Here is an 11354-nt window from a genome sequence, read left to right as displayed (position 1 = left end):
AGTGCGGAATTACATAAATTATTACATCACCGCATTGGCGGAATCAAAAGTAGCATTCATTTAGAATAGCTTGTAGATAAGATCACCAAACTCGAGCGTAGGCACGAACCCCACATCCGTCAAACTCCTTGGAGCTATACTCCTCAGCAGAACCTGTGTGCCAAAATTTATCAGTATGATTTGTACTGGCCACTCCCAACCCTATGAGCATTGCTTTGTGGAAATTGGATGCAAGTTGGATATATAATCAAAGGAACCTATAAGGCTGGGGTTTCCTATGTAGTAGCATATCAAGTATATATTAATAGTTGGTCAAGTTTTAAACACCATTCCCACACACATTCCACCCCATTCCTTTCTAGAGCCAGGTTTTGATCCTAGGATCGATATATCACCATCTCCATGTCATCACCATATCACCATAATACCATTGCTCAGTCGACAAGCCAACTCCCTCTCAGCACTGTCTCAAGGCCCGTAGCCCCTGGCTACGTCCGACACTCTCTCACGGGGGAAGAAGAGAAGGACTCATCTCTCTATCCAGTTTAAGCGAAACCCAGGAAAGGTCCATAGCCGACAAGTCGGCACATGTATCGATCAATCAACCATACACTCTGCAGAGGTTTTACATAACCACAAGATCCGCCTTCCTCGCTGACCGTCGTCAACTGGGCTGATTTCGGCCGCTTGCTAGCCTAGGATAATGCCACTCTACCATTTAGCCCTGGTACACCCCAAGTCTAGTCTGGGTGGCTGAAACTATGAGTCATGAGCCGGGTCCACAAGGTCTCCATGAAGTCTTGAAAGGGTGTGGGGGAATCCTCCATGCCCCGTACCTCCTTACACTGTCCGCTATCAACCTAGCAGTAGTGGCAATATCCTACCAAGTAGTCCGGCCGTCCCGCACCACATAGGGCGAGTGGTACGTAAGGCTTCCCGGTGAATCTGAGTACTAGTAAGTCCTTAGGGATGACCAAGCCAGAATGTCTCCATCAAGGTTTCTATTTATCATGCCACCACAGCACCTCCATCCCGGGCTCCTCCCATCATAGGTTCACACCCAGGACCACCTTATATACCATTTACCCACCACAGGTATCCATTTTCTAGGGGTGCCTAGGTAGCATCCCAGGGCAAGACTTGCCCCAAGCTCATCGTATACTCCAACTTGGTCGACACAACCCTCACCCTCTAGATACCCAGGTCACACGCGCAACACTCTCCCCACAGTCCAGATAACACCAGTTTCCACCACGCGTTAATGTAGTATAAGCGTAGTAGAAGTATGAGCAATGAAATATAGCAGCAAGCGTGTGTTTAGCCTAATAGCAGGGTATGCAGGGGTAAGGTTGTGTCAAGGTAAAGGCCATCAAGAAAGCATACTACCATGCAGGTCCTATCACAGTGTGATTACAACTATAAGGTAAAGCAATAGTAGTTCTATATTAGCCATGCGTAATAGGTGCTACGAGATTGGGTGGGATGTGGCACCTTTAGTGTAGTCGTCTCTGTACTCCTCACGGTACTCATGATCCTCGTCTGTCTGGTTCTCCTCCAAGTCTGCAAACGATCGCATTATAGTCGCGTTAGCGACGTCTATAGAATAGCATAAAGAAGCAATGGAAATTCAAAAGAGCCAAATGTACTCAAACATGGGTTCATTGCGTAGAGCTCGATTTTTGATGAATTTTGGTCCTGGTTTCGTATTTTTCTGAGGTCGTATGAATTAGTTATGAATTTCTGAAGTTTAATTCATTTCTAAAAATGGAAAAGGGCTGAATTAATCCTGGGCTGACCCGTGTCACGTAGTGACTGGTCCACGTAGCATGCTGATGTCAGCATGATGTCAACATGACGTTATCGTCTCGGTTTCGACCTGATAGGTGGGGTCCAGCTGACGTCATCATGACGTCAGCATGATGTCATCAGCGTCATCAGTCCTGACAGGTGGGTCCAGGGGCTCTTGGGTCACTGACATGCGGGTCCGGTCAAGGTCAACATTAGTCAACGGTGAGTCAATAGTTAACGGTCAACGGTCAATGGTCAGGGTCACTAACGTGTGGGACCAGGGTTGCTGACGTCGGCAGCTGACATCACCATGACGTCGGCATGACGTCACCTCGGCTATGTTGCTACTAACATGTGGATCCCACGTGACATCAGCATCTGACATGTGGGTCCAGAGTCTATGTGACTAACATGTGGGGCCAGGTCAATGGTCAACGTTGATCGGTCAACGGTCAATATAGGCTGGGTCTCGACTGGGTTTGGACAGGGCTGGATCTGGGCTGGGCTTGGCCCACCACGTGGCATGCTGTGACGCTGCCACATCATAGCTGTGGTCTTCCACTAGGCTTCGTCCATAGTGCTGGCTCATGGTGCGTGGTTCATGGTGGACACAGATTCACGGTCCATGGACCTAAGACAGGGTCCATGGTGGACCGAGTCCATCATCTTTTCTCTCGGCTCGGCTCATGTGCACCGAGTGCAGGCGCGAACGGCCGGCGAGGGGAGTCTCCCCTATTTTCTCCTGCGGCTATGCTTCCACCGGTGGCGTGCTCGCTGGTGAGCCTCCGTGGTGGCGCTGGTGTGCAATTGACGTGGGTGGAAGCTCTGCCGAGCCTCGGCGTCTTCATTGGTGGGGTTACCACAGCGTGCGGGGTCCTGTGGTGTGCCGGCCACGGCGGTAGCCTTCTGGGCATGATGGCAGCGCTGGTGAGGTGGCTACGGCCACGGTGAAGCGCCCTGATGGGGCGTGTAAGCCTCTACGGCTCCATGGGGATGCGGCGTGGCCACGGGTGTTTCCCGTGGCTCCAGCGAACAGGGTGGGCGAGTCAGGGAGGCGCTAGGCGCTCCCAGCGATACTGGCCACGGTGGTCGGTGGCTCTGGCCGGTGGTCTGGTGCTCGGGGCGGTGGTCTGGTGCTTAGAGGTGGTCGGGTGCTCGGAGGTGGTCTGGTGCTCGAAGGTGGTCGGGTGCGCCTGCGGTGGCCACGCCATGATGGTGGCATTGCGAGCGCGGCGAGCGAGTGCTCTGCTTCGACGTCCGTGGGGCTTGGAGGGGTCTACAGCGTCCAAGGGCTCGGAGGTGGTCGTGGTGTGCGCATGAGTGTGCTGTGCTTATGTGCCTAGAGACCGGAGATGGCCTTGGCCTACACGCTCATGGTATGGAGCGCCATGGCCGGAGTTGCAAGGTCCGGCTACGAGCAGGGGAAGAACCGGGGGCTCACCATAGGTGCTGTGGAAGAGGGGATGGCGGTGCAATGACGAGTTGCGGCCGTGTAGCTCTGGAAGCCATGTAGTGCCGACCCGCAACTGTGATGACGACGACGGCGTCACCCTCGGCTCCGGCGACTTCGGCAGCACGCGAGGGCTCCGATCCTCCTCTCACGATCTCCTTCTTGGCCCTCTACTCTCGGTGCGGTGCAGCTGCTGGGCCACCAAACGGCGGCGAAGGCTGAGGGAGAGGCTAAGGCACCGGGCATGAGCGGCGTGCGGGCTGGCTTTATAGCCGAGCACCATGCTTCCATGGCGGACGGCGATCGATCGGTGGAGAGACGTGCGATGCATCCAATAGTGGTGTGAGGTTTCGTGGGCGCAGCGCCAAGGAGACAGGGCCATGCCCCAGGCGTGACCCCCTGGCCCACACCTGCTAGGGCTGTCGGGGCTTGGTCGGAGGCGGTTGTAGTGAGGGCATGGGGAAGATGAATAGGAGAAGGCTAATGGGTGGGGCTCGGTAGGCAGCGACAGCAGACGACGCGGAGGGCGTGCGGGCGGGCGCGGCGTGCATTGCCGGCTCATGGGCCGCGTGCGCGCGCACTGGGGGAAGTGGTGGGCGCGGTTCCAAGCAGGCCGGGCTAGCTGGGCCGCGAAGCCGAGCAGACCGGGCTGCTGTGAGGCTTCTTTCTTTCTTTTTCTTTTTCCATTTTGTTTTTCTCCTTTGTTTTGAATCCAAATTTGGTTTTGAAATTTGAATTCAAAATTGGTGCACCAAATTCATTGGAGTTGTTAAGCATATCATAACTCAAATGGAAATCCAATTCACATTTTGAATTAACAATGTATGCAATACTTTATTTGTTAGAATTTAAATAAACACAATTAACTAATGTCATGCCATGCTTATGTGTTGACTTGGGTTGGGGTTAGACCTAATGCATCTCTTAGGTTGGGTTTCTATACATGACACTCAACATCACATGGGGGTTTTAAGGAAAAAATTTGTAGTTGGTATTTTTGGTGTATGGATTTTTGGGTTGTTACACAAGCCGTTCTTTAGGAAAGAGTTTCCTCGGCTGTCTGAGGTGTAAAACCCTTTCATGCATAGCAATCATGTTTTTTGTTGTTTGTCTTTTAGAAAAAGAGGGGGAAGACAACGGTTAGTGCGTATTAATAGCACTGACAGGGTTTGCCCTATCGTCTTTGTCCCTCCTCTACTTGGGACTGACCTGAGATATATTGCAATATGCACTATAGGTGCTCTAGGCCCCAGTCATGGGGTCCTCCCCGACGGTCGAGTCATTTTTCTCTTCTTCTAGCTTTTCTTCCTCGGGGAGACTGAGTGCCTCTGGTGGCTCCGGTGTAGCCGGCGAAGCAGAAACCATAGAATTATGAGGTAAAACGCTAGCCGAGGTTTCTAGTGTGAGTCGGTGCTCTGGGCACCGGGGTGGGTGTCAGGGTGTTCCAGAACCTACCTCCTGTTTGTCCTTATCAACGTGTTTTGGCTCATCCAGAATCAGATCCCGTTGGGCTTGTTCAACAGCCAACCTCTCGCACTCATATGCATCTTGAAAGCTACTCGTGACGGTGATGACGCCGTGGGGGCCTAGCATTTTGAGCTTAAGGTAGGCATAACTGGGGATTGCCATGAATTTGGCGTAGTAGGGTCTCCCGAGTATGGCGTGGTAAGGACCCTCAAAGTCTATGACTTCAAAGGAGAGTGTCTCCTTGTGGTAGTGTACCTAGTCACTGAATGTGACAGATAGAGTGATCATGCCGAGGGGCATAACCTGTCGTTCGGGGATGATCCCATGGAACAGACAATACAAGGGACGTAGTTTGTTTGCCTCGATGTTCAGCTTTTCGAACTTACCCTTGTAAAGGATGTTTATGCCGCTTCCTCCGTCCATAAGGACTTTGGTCATTTTTGCACCTCCAACGACCGTGCTGACCACCAGAGGGAATCAACCGGCCTCGATGACATGATCGGGGTGGTCGTCCCTATTGAAGGTGACTGGGCACTCCGACCATCTCAAATAAACATGAACTGCATGTGTAGTGGCAAAGATGAGACGTTGGGTTATATTTTCACGACGACGGTCCTCGCAGGCTTGTGGGGCCCCAAAGATGATAATGACGCCCTTGATGTTGTGGTTGCCCCCTTTGTCATCCTCATCAACGCCGTTCTTCACCTTCTTTGAGCGGCTGCCCTTCGTCTTGTCTTTGCTAGCTTCGGTGATCTCACGTTTGTAAGTATGGCAGTCCCTGGCCAAGTGATTCACTGGGATGCTATGGTTTTGACATGTCTAGTTCATGATCTCATCGAATTTTGCACGGCCTCCGTGGCTTTGCTTGGATTTATTGACTTCTTGTTTCTCGGCGTTGGCCATGAGCTCGTCTCTATGCTTATGATCCTTCTTTGCAATGGGGATTGGTCCTCATCATCAGTGAGTCACAATTTATATTTGCTGTTACTGGCGTTAAAGCAATCTTTGCCATTGGCGTGCTCGTGGGCTAAGGCGAACACGTCACGGAGACTAGACTAATGTTCTTCCTTCGCCCAATGTCCTGAATAAGGGGTTCACTGTGGACGCCAGCGGGAAAGACGGTGATGATGCTAGCGTCGGGGACGTCCTCAAGTTTATTCTTGCGTAGTGTAAAGCGCTTTATGTAATCATGGAGGCCCTCGCCGGTCTTGCGTTTGCATCCCAGGAGGTTCCACGAGGTGCCTGGCTTAGTTAAGCCCCCTCGAAGTGATTACAAAATGCCTTTTCGAGGTTAGCCCATCGCTTGATTGTGCCTTCCCAAAGGTTGTTTAGCCAGTTTCTGGCGGAATCAGTGAGGTGGATCGGAAGATATTGAATCATGAAAAACGCGTCCGGTGCGGACGTCGCTTTCATGGCGAGTTGGTAGTTTACCAGTGAAATCTTTGGGTCTGCCTCACCATCGTATTTCTCAATGTTCGGAGCACGAAACCTACAAGGCATCGGAGCCGACCGGATTCAGTATCCGAATGCAGGGGGTCCTACCAAGTCACAGCAATCGCCCTCGGCGGCACGTGGCGCCAGCTCGGGTCGGTTCGTGGGTTTTCTCCCATCGTGATGTGTATCGCCCTCGCTGTCAAAATAGTAGCTACTCCCCGAATCATCGATAGCCCTGTCATCTTCGTGACTCCCTCCGTTGACAGAGTGCCCTCCACCGCCACCTCCTCGCCCACCACCTCCCTGACCACCACCATTGTCGCCCGGTTGCAGGGTGGGACCTTGGCAGTGTCCGGGATTGTAGCATGGGGATTTGTTAGATCGGTGCGGCAGTCAAGCCCCTAAGTTTCGGGGTGCACGGCTGCATGTGGAGACGCATCACTGGGTGTTGATATGCGGTCGACAGCAGCCGCTATCATCTCTTGAATCCTTTGGAAAGCCTGTCGGCCCTCTTCTGTGGACAGTTGCGGCATCGCCGCCGCTTCCCTCATGGCCTCAGCCATGTTTTGTTCATTGTTAGCAAACATCGGAGCTGCTCGTAGAATGTCGTTGTTGGCCTGTTGGCTCTGAGCTGTGTTCTGCTGTTGGAGGTGACGTTGGAGTTTTCAATTTTCATCTGCTTACATGTCATTGTGATTAAGCAGACGATCCTGGGCCTGATGTTTGGTCTCATAGGGTGTTGCATAGTCAAAATTGAATTGATCATGGGGGGAACATTTGGGGGTGATGTACCCGATCCCCTCGTAATCATTCGCACCGAGATAACAACTGTGTGAATGCGAGATGATGTCACCCTCGTCAACATCTGTGTGGTTAACTCCATGTGGTCGGTAGCGGTCATAGAGAGAAAGGTGCGAAGCCGTGGTGTTAATGAGCTCGGCGGCTCCAATGTAGTGTGGCTGATAGCTCTCATCGGAGTGGTCTGATCGTTCCAGAACGGTGCCGCCCTAGCTAAGATTTTGGATGGTGACCCTGACTAGGCTCGAGTCGAGGCCGTCATCGCTGTGATCCCGATCAGTATGACGTGGGTTCTTTGGATTCTCCGTAGGAGATCCAAAAGGTGGCGTGATAGCCTGAAGAAGCTGGATCAGGCAAGTCATCGCCACGTGTGTTAGTACTCTCGAGGGTCCGGAATGAATCAGATCGGGTACCGCATCCGTTGTGGGGCTAGATCCCCAATCTTGCGAAGGAAAAGAGTGGCGTTGATTCTAGGCTCTTGGTTGGGTTCGGCGAGAAGCTGACCATGGCGGGTTAGATGACGGGCGATGGCAAGCAGTCCTCCGTCGACAGCCTCCTCCAGTCCATCAGCGAAAGCTCGGATCTGGAGCGACTGCTCCTCCTCCCGTTTGGTCGGCTCGGGCTCCCGGAGGCGCAGATCCCAAAACAGGTTGGCGATGAAGTCGAGCTTGCCGAAGACGAACCTCGTGCCCGGCTGCATCTTCTTCGGTTCGTCACTAAGGTCGAATACGATTCCCATCTGAAACACAAAAATAAATCTGAATGCCAAAGGCCCCTACTTGACGCGCCAACTGTCGGACTGTTTTGCTCTGGTAATATCCAGCAACGTGATCGCGTAGACGAAATCATATGGTAGCACACGAGACACAGAGATTTATATTGGTTTGGGGCGCAGTGCGCGCTAATCCCTACTCCAGTGATGCGGCTTCTCTCGTATTCGTATGCTTAATTACATGGGCTATTGCTCCTAGCTGCGAGGTAGATGGAATAGGTGGAAGATGGATGATGTCGATTCCGAGCCCGAGGTCCCTACCCTCCTTTATATATGCAGGAGAGGTAGGGTTATAGGGAGGGCGATCGGGCTAACAGATTGTGTTCCGAGTTTGTTACAATAGATTAATGCTAGCTATCGTCCAGATACGCCCGCCTTGATTTGCTTTGATCTCCACGTTGGTCGACCGTGTCAGCCCTTGTGGGTCTCCTCCTTGACAGCTGCTGGGCCGATAGCTAGGTGGTGGTCATATATACGGGCGGTGTAGGTACCTAGCGCATATCTCTGACAGTATTACAGATGATGATTTTTTTTTTACTTGAATCCTTTCCACCGTATTTCGTGTATATCGTAAGTGACATCGCTGACTGCCGAGCGGTGTGCTTATGACAGAGAGAAACATGTGCTAAACGATATAGAGCACTAGAAGTTTAGGCAGGAAAGTGTAGCTAGCGCATCTATCGTAGGCTCGCTGCGCGACTCCAAAATGTTCACCCGCAGGATGTTTCGTCGTCACGGATAGACCATGGATGAATGTGTTTGTGTGGTCGTGTGCGATCTGGCATGGGCAGGAATGGCATGACATGTTTTTATCTAGAGAGAGAGTAGCCTCTGTCTTATCTGTGTGAGGGTGTAATCTGGTGTTGTTTTATTAGTGCAGTGTCAACGCGAACGTAAGTGGGAACGAATAATGCTGCAAAAAAGAAGTAATGAAATACGTTCGATTGCTTGGTTCACGTGATCGAGATAACGCTGGCAGCGATGTAATGCGTTTGCGGGAGGTTGTGGGTGGTAGGCGCACTGTGTAGCGTGGGGTCAGGTGACTACATGAACCGATTACAACGCAGCTTAACCAAACAGAAGATAACGTTAATGAATACCACCGTGAACCGTTTCGAGTAAAAAAAAGACCAACCAAATAGCACCTTAATAAGAGGTCATACAACATTTTTCGGAGTGGGCAGTTTTGTTTACAGAAATAATTACCAAAGAATATTAGATCTTATAAGGGAGGAAAGGGGATGTGTGTGTGGTTGGTGAACGAGAAGGGGGGTGATGGGGGTACATCGATCGATTAACACAAAACCCAAAAACCAAAAAGAAGTCTCTGACACACCTCTCCCACAATAATATACAGTCATCATGGGTGTGTAGTTGCCACGGCCTAGTGTGTTGTAATATATAATAAATTTGTTCCGATATCTCTCTATGTAGACTAAAGCTGGACTATATTTTTTCCAATAATAATTAGCTACATAAAAGAATTACCAAAGAATATTAGAGATTGCAAGGGAGGAAGGGGGTGTGTATGGTGTAGTGGCGAAGCTAGAGCAAATGAGTGGGGGTGCACAACTTTATCATAAATATAGTGACCCATATCATGTTCAAACAAATAGCATGACTAATTCACAATTTTTAACATCAAAATTCAACATGTAGTAATGGCAATGTGATTTTGGTCAAAACATAAGTAAATTGGTAGGGCAAGGGCAATAACACTTACCGTTTATAACAAAATAAAGACATACATTGATCACTGTAGTGTAGTGATTGAAAGAATGTCAAAACGATGAACAAAATATGTGATCCAGCCTAAAGAAAAGAGAATAAATAGGTCAATTATTTAGCAAAGAAAATGTAGGCTGTGTTTATTAGTTCTAGGATCAGGTGTCATGTCTTCATCACGAGGCGTCTATAGAATATATCTGTGTAATAGTGAACATCACTGAGAAGAACGACACTTCTAGGCTTGAAGTTGTTGCATAATTGATCCATGACTTGATCTTATTAGCCTCCACCTCAATCTTCATTCTGTCTCGCTCCTTTGTGAAGCATATTCTTCCATTTCTACAGAAAGGACAAACTAAGATATATGACTTCAACTGGGCTCTTTGGATTTTTCTTTCTATGGATATCTTGTTACACGCACGCCAAATAGCCCAAGTTGTGCCTGGAAAAATGAACATACTAATACGTCCAGGTGCGTTGGTTTTATTACGCAGCCAACATCCCCGAAAGTCGACAATGGATTTAGGGAAGCCTACCCAAAGTAAATACTTCTCTAAATCAACTCCAATATATCAAATTAAAATAAGTCAGCAAACAGCCAAAGAGAAGATATGATCAACTGTTCCTTTTTCCCACAAAGACTACAGGTATGGCATTGTCATTTCTTATGTTAATGATTCAACTAAACAGCTATGTGCAAATTAACGAGCTCCTCCTTGTCAGCGGAACAAAGAGTTGACACTGACTCCGTTATTTTATCAAATGTGTCACTTTCTTCTGAGTAAACGCTAGCAATTCTAGCATGCACCCACCGGTACGAAGCTTCCAGTACTAAATTTCCATGATAAATTAGTAAGAGGTAGTAGTGCTATAATCCTCTCCTCTCCCATCAACACCTCAATCCATGTCAATGCCATCCGTACCATCTCATGATAAGGCCCCGGCCCGTACTCATCAGCCACCGTACATAGCTCCATCTGGCGAAAGGATCAACACAAAGACGACGGAGTGCCGGCATCTCGTCGCAGCTGCAGCGCCGCCAGCATGGCTGCTTCTTTCGTACCCACATCGACTATCCCAGAATCGGAGAACCGCCCGGCGACCAGCAGCATAGGTACGCTGATCTTCAGCTACACCTGCGTCGGCCTCACGGGCATAACGCTCTTCGCCGTCCTCTTCTTCTACTGCTACCACCAGTTGTTCCGCAGACGAGCGCCAGTCACCGCCGCCGGAGCAGAGATCAATCCAGGGCCAGAAGGCCGCCATATCGGCGTGGACATCACCAAGCTTCCTGAGTTCGCGTACACTCAGTCATCGAGGCGCAGGGGCAACGGCGACGGGGCGCAGTGCTCGGTGTGCCTCGGCCCGGTGCAGGCCGGCGAGATGGTGCGGCGGTTGCCCCTGTGCAAACACCTGTACCACGTGGAGTGCATCGACATGTGGCTGGCGTCGCACGCAACGTGCCCACTCTGCCGGTCTGACGTCGAGCCGCCGGGGGAAGCGTTGACGGAGCCGCCCGAGGCTCTGCCGGTGTAGTTCGGCGCTGATAATTTGTTTGTGCCTCCGGCGGTCACGTTAAATCGTAGCTTGTCACCTGTGTAATGCAGTTGTGTATACATCAAGACTTTGTTGGACCATCGCTTATTCTCTTGATCTTTTCAGTGTTCTACAATTTTGCAAATTTTAACTGCTAGTAATTTTCAGCAGCGCGCTGCACATGCACCACCTAATCCGTAGGAGGGTTCGGTTTATTTGGTTAAAAGCATAGGCGAACTAAGTGTAGCTCAGCTGGTTGGGTCTATGTGGTGAAACCTATCCAGCCGGGTTCAAGTCGCCGACTTGAAACGGATGCTCACATTTTCCAGGATTCATTCCATGATTTAACGGCGCTTTTCTTTTAGTGGTAGGCGACCCGAC

The 11354-nt window shown here is 50.4% G+C and overlaps 1 pseudogene; it reads left to right on the top strand.

Annotated features, from left to right (window-relative positions):
• Positions 1–10366: 10366 nt before the first annotated feature.
• Positions 10367–10973, top strand: LOC136519981 (RING-H2 finger protein ATL39-like; annotated as a pseudogene).
• The last annotated feature ends 381 nt before the right edge of the window (positions 10974–11354 follow it).

This window comes from Miscanthus floridulus, chromosome 18 (assembly GCF_019320115.1).
Source record: "Miscanthus floridulus cultivar M001 chromosome 18, ASM1932011v1, whole genome shotgun sequence".
In the NCBI taxonomy this organism is placed as follows: Eukaryota; Viridiplantae; Streptophyta; class Magnoliopsida; order Poales; family Poaceae; genus Miscanthus; species Miscanthus floridulus.
Note: the sequence above shows the minus strand (reverse complement) of the source record. Positions and strands in the feature narration are given on the sequence as shown.